The sequence below is a fragment of the Pezoporus flaviventris genome, unplaced genomic scaffold, assembly GCF_033815535.1.
Source record: "Pezoporus flaviventris isolate CSIRO_AGI_PZ_B2104156 unplaced genomic scaffold, CSIRO_AGI_Pfla_v1 ptg000013l, whole genome shotgun sequence".
NCBI lineage: Eukaryota > Metazoa > Chordata > Aves > Psittaciformes > Psittacidae > Pezoporus > Pezoporus flaviventris.
Window position 1 is genome coordinate 3,506,861 of NW_026892561.1, and position 16,536 is coordinate 3,523,396.

A 16,536-nucleotide genomic window follows, 5' to 3' on the forward strand; every position below is an offset into this window, starting at 1 on the left:
AAACTATTAACAGGTGGTAAAGGGAGTCCAGCTCACGGTTTTGTTTTACAAATGCAGTGTGGATATTCTCTTTAGGTAATTTGGCAGAGATCAGAGAATAATGGTTTTTCAAAAACCTCACAAATTTAAATAAATACATATGAAATTATAGTCTTATCAGCATTAAAAATATAATACAAGTTTATGTACTTTCTTGACATACCAGCATGATGTGTCTTCTGTGTATGTTGGATTATTTCAGTATAGGTTATATATACCATGTTGAAGGGATTAGTCTTAGTTAGATCCTTCTGATAAAGATTCCAGGTGCCCATTCAAATTGCTTTGAAAGATCAGTGCAAACTTTTTAGTTCATTTAAACAAAAGAACAAACTGAAATTGGCCACAGCTGTGATAAAACCTACTTTGATTACTTTATATGTTAGCAGCATCAATGATTTTTAATAAAAGAACAGAATTTAGGGAGTTATTTCCTTAATAGAAAATTTTAGTTTGGTTTAACATGTTCTGTCTATCTGAAGTTTGAAACAAAAGCTGCTATTTTCTGTAGTTATAGGCAGTTTTATTGTGAAGTTCTCTGTATTTTACAAAACTGAAGTCAACCCCTTTAAGTAAAGTACTGTCATCTGAGAGAACTACTACTGCAGAGGTCAGCAGAACGGGACAGAAAGCAGCAGCTGTTATCTTGTGCTGCCTTTGTTTTATGCACTGCTCCATCAGCTGAAAATCTTGTCCAGCATCATTCTCTTGCCACACAGAGGACTCAGTTAAATTATCTTCCTGTAGTATCCCGGCCACACATGGATTTCCTGACCAGTCACAATGTTTAACCCATAAGATGGCCTCTGGCGTACTCACGCTGTTCCAGTAGGAATGTAGGGAAAAACCTCAGATATGCCCAATCCTTTCTGTGTTTTCCAGGACATCCCAACTTGTACCCTACTTTTTAAAATTTCTTCCATGTTCTTTATCTAAGCTTGTCCAATAAATTATAGCTGGGATGGTTTTTGGCCATTGTAGTTTAAATCTGTATGGGTTCTAGCCAAGAGGAAGGTACTGCTGACTTAATTACCAAAGAAGGACCAGGGTAGAGGGAATGAGAAGTATGCTGAAAGTCTGCTTCTTTAAGAGGAAGATGCTTTTCTATTGTGAATTTTCCTGAAGTTATAGCTCAACTAACTTTGAAGAACTTCAGTGGTGAAGTTGTGTGGCTTGTGGGTTCCTTCAGGGTGTCTGGGAGTGTGACTGGCAGCAGTGAAAGTAGCTCTAGCTTCTCCCAACAGCTGCAACTGCTCCGAGTTCTGTAGAACATAAGGAAGCCATTTGAGAAGAGAACAAATGCCATTTTATTTTCTTTTCCCGCTTCAGAAATGGGCTGGTGCTTTCATTCTGCATTTCTTGTCCTGTCAGGTCACTGTGTCAACCACTGACAACATAATCATTATAATTAAGAAATTATGTTTTAGCCTGATGCTGGGTGATTCTTTTTCTGCTTGTTGGGAGGAAGTAGTGTCTTTTATTTGTACCTTCAGTAAAAAATTCCCTCCATTTGATTTTTTCTTTTTACAGTAACAAATGTGCTAATAAATTACAGTCAAGTAGAAGGTGAAGCCTTCTCTGTCAGCTTCAGTCTCATGCTACTGTCCTTTAAAGGTATTTCCTAGTCCCACTAATGCATATGCTGACTATACTAAGAACAGGAACAATGTCAGAGCCTAAACATTTTATTTCTTCAGAATTATGTTTGGTTTAGAGGTTACAGAATGGAAGATAGATGGGAGAGAATCACCTTTACCTTACAAGCAGTTGCTCTTAGAAGAGGATAATTAAATCAAGTATGCCAGTAAGTGCCATGGTAAGTAGATTTTCTGAATAGATTTATTAGACTATCACCGGTTTTAATAAAAATGTTAATGAAAAAAATCAGCAATATAGTGGAATGAAGACGATAGTTGATTCTCTGTCATTCTGAGGCAAACAATTGTATTTTGGGCCTTTCTTGCCAATTCCTGTGTCATACTAGCAAATAAAAGCCATCAGCAAGAAATTTTCCCAGTCCTGTCCATTTTAATCTATTTTTTTCTCTGATTTTAATCAATTTTCATAGTCTTCCAGATCAGGGATGTGGAACCTTGTGGAGAGGCAGAGACCTTTCTGAGTCTTCTAAATGACTCCATATTAGCATACACCAGAAAAAAAATCAAATTAGCACAGGTGGTGTAGAATTCAAGTCCTCAGGCCTCAGAGTCCCTGTTCTGTTTCTACATACAGCTTATGGTTGTGTTTGGAAAAGGTTTCACTAGATTCTTATCCTTTCATGGAATGTTTAGAGCTGTACTGGAGAGCATTATGATAATGAAGCCATTTCCCGAAAACATGTGTATTGTGTTCAGCCAAAATGTGTTACTATTTAAGAAAGGACTGAAGAATATCTCTTGCTTTTGAAAGATAGAGATGATCCCCAAACTAAGATTTATTATGTCTATAGTTATTTATTCCTCTCTAGTATTGCTGTATGTCTGGGGGATGATGCAGCAAAGAGGCAGCTGACTCACTCAACTGGCACTGATACATTACAGGACTTGGAAAAGTTCATCAGATGTTGCAGTGTGTGTTAAAAACAGGGTGTGATGGTATTCAGTTATGCAATTAAAGTGACTCACTCACTGACCAAATCCCGTGACAAGGTCTACAGAGAAACACATTTTAAGGGCATTATAGATTTGAGTAGCCTTGTGACAATACTATAACTTGTATTTTGGTATGGTCTCATAAAAGAGGTTACAATTTTGCAGGACCGTTTGACATAATGACATTATCTGGGAGTTGCAAGAGATCTAAAGTGACATTTTAGGACTCAGCATCTTCAAAAGAAATACGTGTCTGAACTTACCTACATTTCTTAATGGCAAGTTAGTATCTTCTCTACTCCCTTTACACAGAGATCAGAGAATTCCTCCCACCTGTCCTGGTCACATGTGAGATCTTTCAGTGTTCAGAGATGAAGGCATTAACAGCAATACAATTTAATAGTGAAAGCACCTTCTAACAATATCCGTAACTTAAATACATATCTAGTCCAAAAGAATTTAAAGATTTGCCTAGCCTTTGTACTGAAGAAACAATTATATGAGCGATTTTCCATCTGCACATAGATTGAGCTCTGGTAATCTGGAAATCAATCTAGCAACTATAAAAATGCTGGAATGTATTTTGCAGGGTAAATGATTCACTATAATCTTAGTACTATTTTGTTATAAACCTGACAGCACCATAATTCAGTCTTGAGAACAGCAGCCCTGATGTCTTTGCTGAGTGCAAGAGTGAAAGGTTCATAGCATGCTGAATCACATTTTATACTCCTAATGCATTGCTTAGATGGGTAACGTCTCATCATTTGATTTAAGCATTTTATCATCCTGTGGGCAGAATTTATTTAATATTTAATGCAGAAGTCCCTGCTATTTTCTTAACCGCAAATAAGTGATTTTTCTACTTTAGTCTCCACAGAGACTTTGAAAAGACATAGAGGAATGTTGCTGAACTGGAATGTTTACCTCATTGCAGCCTTGATATGCAGCCCACTAGTACAAAAAGGCAAATAAGCACAACCTCTTTTCCCAAAGGTTTCCAAACATTACCTCTCTTCATATTGTTTGGCCTATCAGTATGTTTCAAATAAGGTTACTTGCTCTTTGCAGTCAGTTTTGCAAGAATGCAATAGATACACTGTCTTCTCACAAAATTTAGACTATTTACAGTAGAGTTTGATGTGTAGCAAATTTAGCAAAGGAAAAGGTAAGAACTGATTTAATATTTTAAAGGGTATTGTCCGTAATCATAAGGATTATAAGCTAGGTTTATTTTTAATTTGTACACTATATTTATCTTGTTGATACAGAAATATCAAAGTTAGTATATATACACACGCTAGTAGATTATGCATATTATAAGGCTGTTATAAACAGTATCTTTGCTGTCTAGTGCAAAGTCTGATTAAAATCTGTGTCTGTGTTGTTCCCTCCCCCTTCCCCCAGTTAATAGGAAAAATAACATATTAGACTGACTAAGGTAATTTTTAGGGTACTAGGTGGGAAATATATGGAGATGAAAGGGAAGATAAAAGTGAAATCATGGAGACATAGACTTGAGCAATTAAGAATATAGAATGAGCACTATCCCAACTGAGTGCTTCTATTACTCATTTTATTTGCATAGCTAGAAGCATTAAATGGGTATCTGTTAAAACTAAGTTTCAGTTGTGTCAACTTAGAATCAGTTTCTGGCTCCTTCTGCGTTTCATTCTGGGATTTCAGGTCCAATATTTTTTTCTTTAGACCTAGAATCGCTCCCAGTGATTTGTGCATAGAAGGAGCCCTGTATACAGCATAGTCACTCATCTAATACTGCCCTGATTTTGGGATGCCAGAAAGATCTTTCTTTAGTTACTGTTTCTTGTGTAAGGATGGGAGATAAAGGTAGCAAGGTTTATCCTACCAAAAATTGGAGAAGTATTTTTCTTTTTATCTGAGAATTAAAATAATCTGGTTCTGTGCCTACTTTAAGCAGGATTTGCTTCCTCCTTGTTCTGATGGAAGTGAAAATGCAGAAATTAGTTTTTCATCTTACTAATTCTCTCTTTTTCATGACAAATGACAAAGAAGCAGAGAATTGATTTAGTAGAAGAATAACAAGTAGCCACCAGAACTGGCAGAATAAACTCAAATTGCTCCCCAAAATTCATGATCTACACTTGGGCCTCAATTTAGAGAGCAGATGGATGTTTTGCTACTTTGACAGCTCTCAGGAGCTGTCAGAAGTCTATTCTGGCTATGTGCGAGTTAGCAGACTCATGCAGAATTCAGCAACATCTGGTTTCCAGCTAAAGTGAGACTGGTTCACAGCAGCACCTCCTGCCACTTCATCAGTTTGCTATCAGCAGGAAGAAAACCCAGGTTTAACAATCAGAGGAAAGCCATAGTCTACCCTGGCTAAATTTGCAACCTTAGTAGCATGAAGACAAAAGCCTGGGATGTGTTGTAGGACACATTCATCAGCTGTCTAGACTAAAGCAACCACTCGCACCAATTAAACAACTCCAGCTCGGGTGACTTCTGAGCTGTAAATTATTGGAGGTTTGGGAAGTGTACTAGGCCAGTATCTCTACGTGCTTACGTACTCCTACTGCCTTCCATAGCTACTAGCTATTGCTACTGCTGGAGACAGGACGCTGGCCTATTTAGATCTTCCTTCTGATCCATTACCTCTAATATTATGTTCTTATTTTCACATTAGCTAAGGGATTCTATAGGTATCCTGTCCAGGAGGTTTTTGGGTTGTTTTCTTTCCAAGTAAGAGTGGAATTTCTGCGGAGATCTTTAATAATATTGTAGCCTAATTTTACAGTTTTTAGTCAAACATTATTTTGCCCTATTCTCTAACACGGGCAGTTTCACTGACACTTGCTGAAGCTAAAGTTGCTCAGAACTGCTGAGATACGCCCAGATGTCATGGAGGGAAACAAAGGGGATCCTACTCGGCTCGTAGGCAGCAGCACGCACAGACCAGCTCTGTTACTCAGTTTGTAAGCCAAGAACTTGATGAAAATAATCCAGGCTTTGTTGTGTGTTTGCTTCCAAGTCTCAAAAGTTCAGTCTGTTCTATTCCTGTTTCCCAGTGCCCTGCTAAACTATTTTATTTCAACAGTGACTGCAACGTAACTTCTAAGCAAATGCTACAACAACATTAATAGTAAAATTTGCCAATGCTACTGGAGTTTACCAAATTCTCTGGACAGCTGTCAAAATGGTGAGTTACATCATTTGCTTTCGGTTGTCCTACAGAATTAATTTCTGAAAATAAACTTGTGAGAAATAACTAACAGGCAAGTCTGAGCATAAAAACATTCTACAGTATACAGTGAGACTTTGATTTCCATGGCATAAGCTGAAGTTGGTAATGTTTAGGATGCCATCTTTTCTTACAGTTGAGTATTTGAGGTATAGACAATAAATAGTTGTTTTAATTTACTGGTCAAGTTTGCAATATAGTCTGTAGATTAAGCTTTTGGAAATAAGATAACAAACAAAAATAGGAGTTTAGTCAAGTTCCTTCAAGTTCAGGCCAAACAAGCCAAAAGTTGTTCATACTTGTGTGTTCCATTGGTGTTGATGTGGTTATATGTACATAATGACAAGCAAAACTTATTGCATTGACTTAAAGATTAAAGCATGTTAATACCCAAGGGTAATCTCTGCTATTTATATTGTGTAAGAAAATAGGAGGATCTGAGCTTTTTATTAGTATTACACTCTTCAGTTTATGCTGACTAGTTCTAACTATGCTGTTTCTGTCATGCCAACTGGAGAAAAGATGCAGCTCTTCTGAATACAGCAAAATCAGTAGGAATTGAACTGTTGTCTTACCAACCTTTCAGATTCTGGTTTATGTATCTGGCAATTTTAGACAAAACAGTCTTACCCACAGTTATCCCTGATCCAACTATCATTTACATAGATAACATTAACCCATTCTACCTGTAAGATGTTATGTCTTCTTGGCTTTACAGTTTTGGATGGAATTTAATCTGTTAAACACCAGGGATGATGTCTCATACAGTTAATTGCTTCAGAGTCACTGCATTAAATTTACTCATTACACTGAGTTCCTAAAACATGTGGAGGACCAATCTTGCATTCTGAGTCTTTGTCTTTGCTGTAGAGTTAAGTCAGCATACAATTTCTTTGTGTTTTTTTAGTGTATACCAACAAATCCTTCACTTAGCACTTTAAAGATTTCTGGGGATAATCAGCGCATTGTCAGCTGATGCGGTGACTGGGAAGCATAGGTAATACTCTGCACTGCAACTGATCTTAGTAGTGCTTGGCTGACTCAAGTGATTGCTGTCATTCCTGTTCCCACTAGCAATATGGGCATGTTCTGTACTGTGAATGCTCAGACAGTGTAACTACTTCTTGGAAATACTGGATTTTTTTCATGCACAGAGAAACTCTGCAGATGCCATCTGCCATTCTCTGGGTTTTTTTGAATGTACTGTGTCAGGATTCCTGATGTTAAGACATTGAGACAACAAGATACAGAGTGTAGGGAGATGGACAGATAGATACGTATGTAGATCTGTGTGTCCTCATGAAAAAATCCAAATGGAAAAAAACATGGCATATTTGTGGAAACCAAGGCATACAGTAGCTTTAAATCAGGTTTACTTTACAGTGAAGGCATTGCCTAAGGTATAACAATGCCTCCACTTAGGCCAGCCATGAAGCAAGTATTTGTCAGGGAATCCTGTGGAAAGGCTAGGAGGTAGGATAAGCTGGGAAGAACTTTCTGGTAGCTGTTTCTATACCAAACTGTTTAAATGGGAAATAAGTAGATTTCATACTACAGTCATTTTAAATCATTTATCTGTGCTTAAGCCCTGTCAACCAAAGCATAAGTTAAAAAGGAATTTTGTCTCTGAATCTTCAACATTCACATTTTCAAGCTTTTCTTGGCAACCTTAAAGGTCAGTAAGGTCCTATATTTTGCTGCTTTCTTGTTGGCTTTTTTAATTAAAGCTCAAGTAACCCATGGAATTTCTTGGCTCCAGAGGCTGCAACTTTATTGAAAAAAGAGACAGAAAATTGGAAAATAGATGATAAAATCTTGGTAGCTGGTAAATCTGAATTCAAATGCCGTATTTGTAAAGAATAAGTAGAAAGGCAGAAAAGGGGAGAAGAGCATCTTCCAAGCAGACAGGCCCTGTTTATCTGAAGTGGGACAAGGAGAACTTTTTATCCCACTTAACTTTTACTTTTGAATGGCATTTGAATTGGCCTTGTGTGTTTGGCAGCTCATCTGTTGAGCCATCTGTTTCAAGTTATGCATGCTCAGAGGGCACATCGCATGCAGGGATGCAGTTCCCCAAAACACAAGAAATTTGCATTGGATTTGCAATTTAGTGATCTGTAAACATGGATGTGCAATCATACATCTAAATAAACTCTGTTTATTTTGGAGAAATTGAAGCATTTATACAGCTGGAGAAAACTGAGGGCAGTTATAAGTGGCCATATTCACTGTCCAGTATCCCTCATACAGTGCTCAGGCAGTGCAAAATAAGAGAAAATCGCCTGACGTCCTCACTGGGAAATGTCTCTTTTAGGCTGAAAAGTTCTTAATAGACTAAGATCTAAGGTAATAACCAGTTTTACAGCCCATATAAACAGTATCTTAAAGAGATTGTAGGATAAACTGCGGTTTGTCTCTCTGTAAATGAATCATCTCCAGTCCGTTTGCAGTGCTACAGATGAACTGGGTAGTGGATCAGAAAGCTATAACCAACTTGCTAAGAGCCTTCAAGTACCTTCATGGCCAGGAAAGAGGATTTGATCCATAAACTTTAATGGCACATTAGGTAAATTTTGTATTATTTATGGCATACTAGTTGCGCTTATCTTTTTCGTATGTTATCTGCTTTGAACATACGTTTTTTGGAAGAATATACTGCTTATTCCGCCCCTCCCTATTCCTTCCTTTCCCCAGAATGCTGACTCAATTCCTTTACTCTTTCAGTCAGCTTGCAGTTTTAGGCATTTCCTTGTCTGGTTTTCAGTGGAACATGTTGCTTCCCTCTCATCAGCATTGTGCAGGTCTGTTGCAGCTCTTGAATAAAGTGTTGGTTGGAAATGGAAGAGGTCTCTTTACAAGCATAGATACGGACATAAGGCCATTTTCTCTTCATGTAGTACACTACATGGAGGTTTGTGTAGCAGTTGTGTATGGAAGAAGGAAATATGCTCACATAATGCAATGATGGAAGTAATGGTAAATCCAGAACCAGCCAGGAGATGTGAGGGATACATGTAATTTTGTCATATTCTCTTTCTAGATTATTAGATTTCCTTTTTCTATGTTTTTACATTAGCCAAAACCACAGATTGTTTCCGTTATCAACAAAGTTTGAGTCCTCTGGTGATGAGGATTGGACTGAAGTAATATAGTTTATAATAAATTGTGAACAGAGGTTGACCAAATGTAGATCTATTATATTGTTTGGGTAGATTTTATTCCATGTACACAAAGAGTCTAATTATGACATTACGTTGAGTGAGGTGCTTGGAAATACTTCTTCCTACTGGAAGTAGGATACATTTCATCCCTTCCAGCCTCAACCATTCTGTGATTCTGTAATCAAATAATTGTATTTGCACATCTAAAATTTTAGGAATTTTACTTTTTTTGTAACATTTAATCTGCTCATCTGATCAAAAATAGATCTTTATATAACATTGCTTACTCAAGAATTAAGTTGCATTCCTTTTCACATTAGTGGTCCCAAAAGAGCTGCAGAATTGATGAACTTTATTTCAGCAGTTCTACAAAATTGAGGTACCTGAAAGAAAAAAAAAAATAAAGTCTAATTAAAATTTTGCCTTTTTGAATATTGTTAGTAGAATAATGCTTTTCTCATATGAACAATTTGTTATTACAGACCTACAGGGGCAAGGACAGAACTGCAGATATATAAAAAAGACAGCTGTATGATAATGGTAAATGGGAGAGAGAGAGATTCTCTGCTGGTTGTAGAGTCTGCCAAGGATGCGGGTGCTATGTTTTGGGCAAGAGAACTCTTTTAGATTAATACCATCTGGCTGTTTTTGCCTATGCCAGTTGTTATATAGGCCAAGCCTACTGTCCTTCCTCTACCACATTTCTTGAAGTAGGAAGTAGATAAAAAATACAGTCATTCCAGTTACCTGACTGGAAACATACCTATTAAGTGATTTAGAAACCCAAGGAAGTGATCCAAGCTTCTGTGCTTCTATCAGAGACTTTGATCAAAAGTTTCCTATCCATATCCTGAGGCAATTTCTGGATACTTTTCCCCTTTCAAGCCTCATTGGTAGCAAAAAAAGCCTGGCTGTAGGATTGGCTCCAATTTGCTGTCCAATGCACATGATAAATACAGTTAAAAACCCTCAAAAACCTCCACCACCCCCAGATCTTCTATCTCATTCTTTCAATTGGTACCTACTCTTTCTGAGATGTCATGCAGATCAGCTTTGTTTCCTGGTCTTCAGTTTCGCAAAAGACGGAGATGTATCACACCAAGGTTCTTCAAAGCCTCTGTGTAACAATACTGGTAACTCAATCTTTGAAATTGCTCTGTAAACTCAAGTCTCAATCCTATATTGAGGTCAACCATAGATTTTAAAGATGTGATTGTAGAAACTGCACATACTGGAAGAAGGGACTTGAAGTTATCAGAATTAGATATTATGTTGACTTTCATTTGAATATAACAAATTTTGCAGTATCATTCAGGCCTGTCACAAACTTGTTGTTTAAAGTTAATGGACATCTTGCATACGTGAGAATCCCAGCTATAAAAATAAGGATACTTAAAAGCAAGAATAAACAGCAGATACCTGTATTTATAAACGGAAGAATACAGGTTTTCTTGACCTTGACCTCTACAAGGTACCTGTGTGCTTTGTATTTTGGGGCCTACAGCACTGCTATCTAGCTAATGCATTTGTTGTGTAGTTCCATGTAGGAGACCCACAGCTAATTTTTAGCCTTGGATTTATTCCCTACTGAGGAGAATTGGAGTTAAATAAAGTAACTCATCAATATTACACTAAATAGCTCTGCTGATGATTTTGAAGTTGTTTTTTTTTTTTGTTTTCTCATGCTTATCTGAATATATGTAACTTACCATCACCTAATGCTATCACAGGGGAAGGAGACAGAAATTCACTAAATCATTTTTTCCAAGTATTTCTCTAAGGAAAATCACTAGAAATAACTTGTTTTGAACAGGAACAGATCCTATCTCGTCAGTAAGCAGAAGAGACTGACAATCAAGAATGTTTCAGTTTTGGATGTAATCTGAATGCCTTTTGAATCATGGAGATTCTTTCAGGAAGAATACATCCTCTATTTCGGTAAAACTCATCTACCTATCTGAGCTTAGCTAGCTTATATGGCTTCTTTCTCTGTCTTAGACCTAAAATCTCAATACTTTTTTTCCTTTGGACCTCAGTGTTCTTTGTCATTTTTATATATCATATCCATTTGTCCTGTGAGCACCATGGGGGATTTGTCCTTCTAAAGAAAGACAAATTTGTCATGTTGCACAAATTAAACCGATATGGGAATCTGAAAAATCTGGCTGGTTTGATACTTTTGCATCATCATCAGTAATTTTGGTAATCTAATATAGATACTTACGTATAACTATACCAATACCTTCTTCAGTTGCTTCTCAGCTTTTGTGCATCTCATTTAAATGAATATTATCAATAACAGTAGGAGCTAGCTTGTCTTGCAGAGTTTGGGGTGCATTTTTAAGGCTGGAATATAAATGTTATTTTATTTGTAAACTGAGCACATTTGGTTGAAAAGCTGTTGTGAAACTACTGAAATCCTTGATATAGTTTTCAAGCCACAGTGATTATTTCACTGGAAGTATTTTCCATGGCTGCTTTAATTGCTACAAAAACTCAGTTAAAGAAACTTTCATATGAATGGTCAGTGGACTTTTCTAGCTACATCTGTTGAACATAACAGGTGAAGATGATGAAATATCTTTTATTACAGATAATAGAGAAGAAATGTAATTTGACACAGAGGTAAGCAAGTCCTTGTCAGCTGATGGAGTTCAATTCATGCTCTTTTGCATCTGCTTAGTCAAGTGCACACCTTTAAAAGTTGCATCAAGGCTGAATCACTGCTGCGTTACTTCTGCAATTTAATCTTAAAAAACCCAAAACCAAACTCATGGGAAACAGATCAGTCATTAAGAAAGTAATTTGATCATCTTTAAGGATAATTCATGTTTCAGTTGCATTCTTCAGCCCAATGAGAGCATATGTTAAATTGTGACTTATTCACTGCACCTCTCCTTTACAGCAATAATTCAGTCTTTGATATTTAGCCGTGATATGGGATGTGTTTAAAACATTTTTCATGAAGGCAGATATTTTAGGTGCTATCTCATTAGTCAAGTTATATCACTATTATTGATAGTGCTAAAGTGATCTAGAAGAGTGAAAAAGAAATTACATGTCCATAATTCAGGAGTCCAGAAAACAGAGGTTTTAAGGCAGCATTCCTCAGTCTTACATGTTGGCATCAGTGGGATTACATGTTTTGCACTTAAAGGAACATCTTGCCTGCTGGTGTTATGCAGTAGTTGGCTGAGTAACAGAATGGATTTCCTGCTACAGAGCTGTAAATCAAAAACAATCCCACATGGTGGGTTCTTATTTATGGACATACAACAGGGTTCTGAGAAGGAGGAGTGCAGTAGAGTATCTGTAGAGATTCCTGCAGACTCACACCAGATTCCTTCACTCTGCAGAAAGAAGGCTGCAATATAGTACCTGATAGCTTTCACAAGGTGCCACCTGCAGTCTCCCTTACAGCACACAAGACTTGATACAGATGTAGGCAAGTAATGCTTTGCTCTTGCTTCTCACTACATTTATCAACAATTTGCAATCTTTTCCATAGCAACAAAGGCATCAAAACACATAGTTTAAAATGTGGCTTAATTGTGGTTAACTAATAAGGTTGAATCATCTCTGTGCTTGTCTACTCTGAGGGCAAAATCATTAATACCTTCTCAAATATGACTGATTTAACACTATTGTTAAGACTTTTGATTCATCTCCTCACTGTATCATAACCCAGCTGTGGTTATTGCTGAAACAAAATGGCACATTATTTACATTTAGGAACGTTTTTAACTACTAGAGTAAAATGTGACTATTGTGTTGTCCTGAATAAGGATGAATTTAAACATGTGTTTTAAGTGTTTTGCTGTGTTAGTGTCTTGGTTGCAGGCAGTAGGTTACTGTGGCTTGGGAAAGTTGGGGTTTTGTCTTATGACCAACATTATTGCATCAGCGTTATTTTATTTTCATAACTTCCAAACCTTTTTGATATTGTTATTATTGTAATTAAGGCTAGATGAAAATGAAAGAAAATTGAGAAGAAGGTTCGGTATAAGAAGATAAAAATAATTAGGACAAAAAATGAAAGTGTCAAGAAGAAACACTTGTTAGTATCAAGACTTAGAGTAATGTCATCAAAATGGCATCACGCCATAAATAGTCTTGAGTTTGTCTTAAAGCATTTCATGAGAAGAAAAAAATTCAAATGGTCAGTGACATGCTCTGTTATCTGATTGCTTTGTGGCTTACTTACTGAAATGAGTTCATAATGTTTCTAAAGTGCATAGTTAATAAGTTCTAGGTTAGGAGATTGCTTGGAATTCAGTGTGGAGATTTTACATGTTTTACATTTACTTAAAACAGAATTGCAGTTGTTTCAGAAATGCAAGCTGGCATTCAGTGGATTTATAGTATAGACAACATTTCTAAGGAAAAGGGGAACAGAAACTGTAGGTAGAAGCCTTTCTGTCAGCTACCTTGGAAGCATAGTAGTTTTCAACCCTCATTTTGGTCAAATGTACAACATGCATTAGTGATGTGTTTAATTTATAATGAAGACTGTTACTGTCTCAGCAGTGCTATCACTGTACAAGTATCACTTGTTCCATTTCTGTCAGAACATATATTAAGCTGTACAAGGAACAGCTAAATCTCCAGCTGCTGCATTAGCTGGACATCATGGCAAATTAATGTTTATTGATGATTTTTCTGGGTTTCAAATATGATCATGAATTAAAAATTAAATCCTATGTGAACAATGTCACTTTGCTGCATGTCACCCATCTAGTTTACAAAGAGGTCAAATTGGCCTCTGATATATATCTACGTTTTTTCTAATTCTTTTTGGAGTTTGAGGTATAGCCCCATGAAATTGGCTTACACAAATTAGTTGGGGAAAATATGCTTGCAGTCTACATGAAAAGATAAATTGTGTATGTTTTAAAATGGTATAGATGAGTCTGTAGTGCTGCATTTTAAATTTGCCAGCTGTTCCATCAAACAGAATTCTTTTGAAGAGATTCACTCAAGCCTTAGTTATTATCAACTGTAACATTCCAATCTCTTGATAAAAATTCAAGATTGTTCTTTCTAACTATCACAGTTTAAAAATAGCTTTGCCTTTTGGGATTCTGAATAGTTGCAATATAAATGACATCATTTTCCAAAGAGGTACAATTATTCCATACTGTGCTTTGTTTCTGTGTGACATAAGACTGCCAGATGAAGAAATGGAATTCAGATATATTCAAGTATTTCTGAACAGAGAACACTGTTCACCTGAAGAAATATGCAAAGATACTTTAATATCCTACTTTGTGCTTCTTTAATACTACTGTACTTTGTATAAATTTGATTATTCCATGACCCACTTTAAAACACTTTCGAGGCAACTATAACTTTGAGAAGCTGCAACCCACCAAGACGAGCCAAGAGCACAGGACAGAAGGAAGCAGCAGATTATTCCTATGCAGTTTTCGTAATGATCAGTATACACACTTTAATAACTAGACGTCCTCCTAAAAGATAACCTGTTGGACTTGCACAGTACAGGTTTTATGCAATAAATTAACAGGTCTCTGTGGAAGATCTGATTAAGAAGGTCAGGCTAGATTATTGTAATGGTCTCTTGTGGCCTTAAAAGATACTAGTCTATCAGTAACCCTGTATATAGAAAACTTGCAGCTGCATAAAATGTAGAGAGCACATAAATCATATCCAGGGGTGTGTTTCTATTCAAAGGCATACCTACAGTTGTGACTTCCTGAAATAACTGGTGTTGCTAGTCCTGGAAAGTACTCTCAGGAGGGATGTCTCAATAATGCAAGTCTTGCAAAAATGCTGTTTTAGATCAGGAGTACAGCTGTTGCTTGGCTTTCTGAAACCTGTGTGACGTAAGACAGTCTCTGTTTACCTGTAAGCCAGTTCCAGATCATATAACAGTAATTATATTTTTGCTAGGATTTTGTGTGTTCATGCATATAGAATCATGGAATTATAGACTGATTTGGATTGGAAGGGACCTTAAAGCTCATCCAGTTCCAACGCCCTGCTACGGGCAGGAACACCTTCCACTAGACCAGGCTGCTCCAAGCCCTGTCCAACCTGGCCTTGACCACTGCCAGGGATGGGGCAGCCACAGCTTCTCTGGGCAACCTGTGCCAGAGCCTCAGCACCCTGAAAGGGAAGAATTTCTTCCTAATGTCTAATCTAAGTCTCCCTCTTTCAATTTAAAGCCATTTCTCTTTGTCTTATCATTACATGCCCTCGTAAAAAGTCCCTCTCCAGATTTCTTGTAGCCCCCTTCTGGTAATGGCAAGCTGCTCTAAGGTCTTCCCAAAGCCTTCTCTTCTGCTTTCTTTTGTTCTGTAATATGCTTTTCCTTGTTCTTTTTGTTCTGTAAAGCACAAAATGATTTAATCCTTCTGACATATAGATCCTTAATTGTGTACATGTAATATTTGAGCTACTAATCTGCTTTGCACTCAAATTCCAGAAGGCTGAGTATGTCTTTTCATGTTCAGGTATGCAGGAGGCAGGAGTGAGTCATTCCTCTAGCCAGCCCTCTGAGTGCTCACAGGTTATAATACTTTTCCTAGAACGAGCAGAACAAGTCCTACTAAATGCCTGTGTGTTGTTTTGGGAAAAAAATAATGGGCTTCCTGTGTGCTGATCATAACATAAACAAAGCTATAATAAAGAAGGGATGGACACTTAAGATGTTGTTTCCAGGAAGACCAGTGGATATGATTAAAATGTTATTGGCTTTACTAACAATGATATCTGGTAATCACAAGATATTTATAAACCACAGAGGTCATTAGTGTCTCATTCTGACTCATGTGTGGCCTTTCTCTGCTATCTTGAATTTGAAACCTGTGCAGTAACAAGTCACTTTATGTAAGAACAAGTGCCTTACAATGTGGATTTGCACCAAAACGGTTCTGCCATTGCTATTGTGGCTACGCTGGCGCAAGTCTCATTCCTCGCAAGCCATTTAGCTGGTTCTGATTTATTAGTAGTCATTTGTTTGTACAGTGTAGGCTTAACCTTGTGCATTGTACTTTTAAAGAAGCAGTAAAGAACACTGAGATCTGGTACCCATTTTTCAAAATGTCAGTACTTGGAATCATAGAAAATTCCATTACACTTATAAGTAATAGCATGCTAATACTGTTCTCCATGTTCTTTTGGTACCAAAAGCGTCCTGTACTAGAAGATTTTAGGACAAAAAATATATAGCAATTATTACAGAGCAGATTACAGATTAACACATTTTCTGCAGGAGAATTCATGTTGAACGTGAGAAGATATGAAATTAAACTCTTAAGTGTTTACCTAGTTCACTGACCTTTTGACTTTCTCATGTTCGTGACAAGCTCTCCCAAAAACCTAGCGCACAATCCCACTACCCCTCCAACATCTGCACAATTCTCAGGGCAGGAGATACCGCGGAAGCCCAAGATTGATGGAGTCAGCAAAGGCAGGCAGAAACATAGTGTTTCTACTGAGGAGCAAAATAAGGGGAGTGGTACATTTAGTAAGTCCCCCAGTTCCATGCTAGCCAAGCCCTACT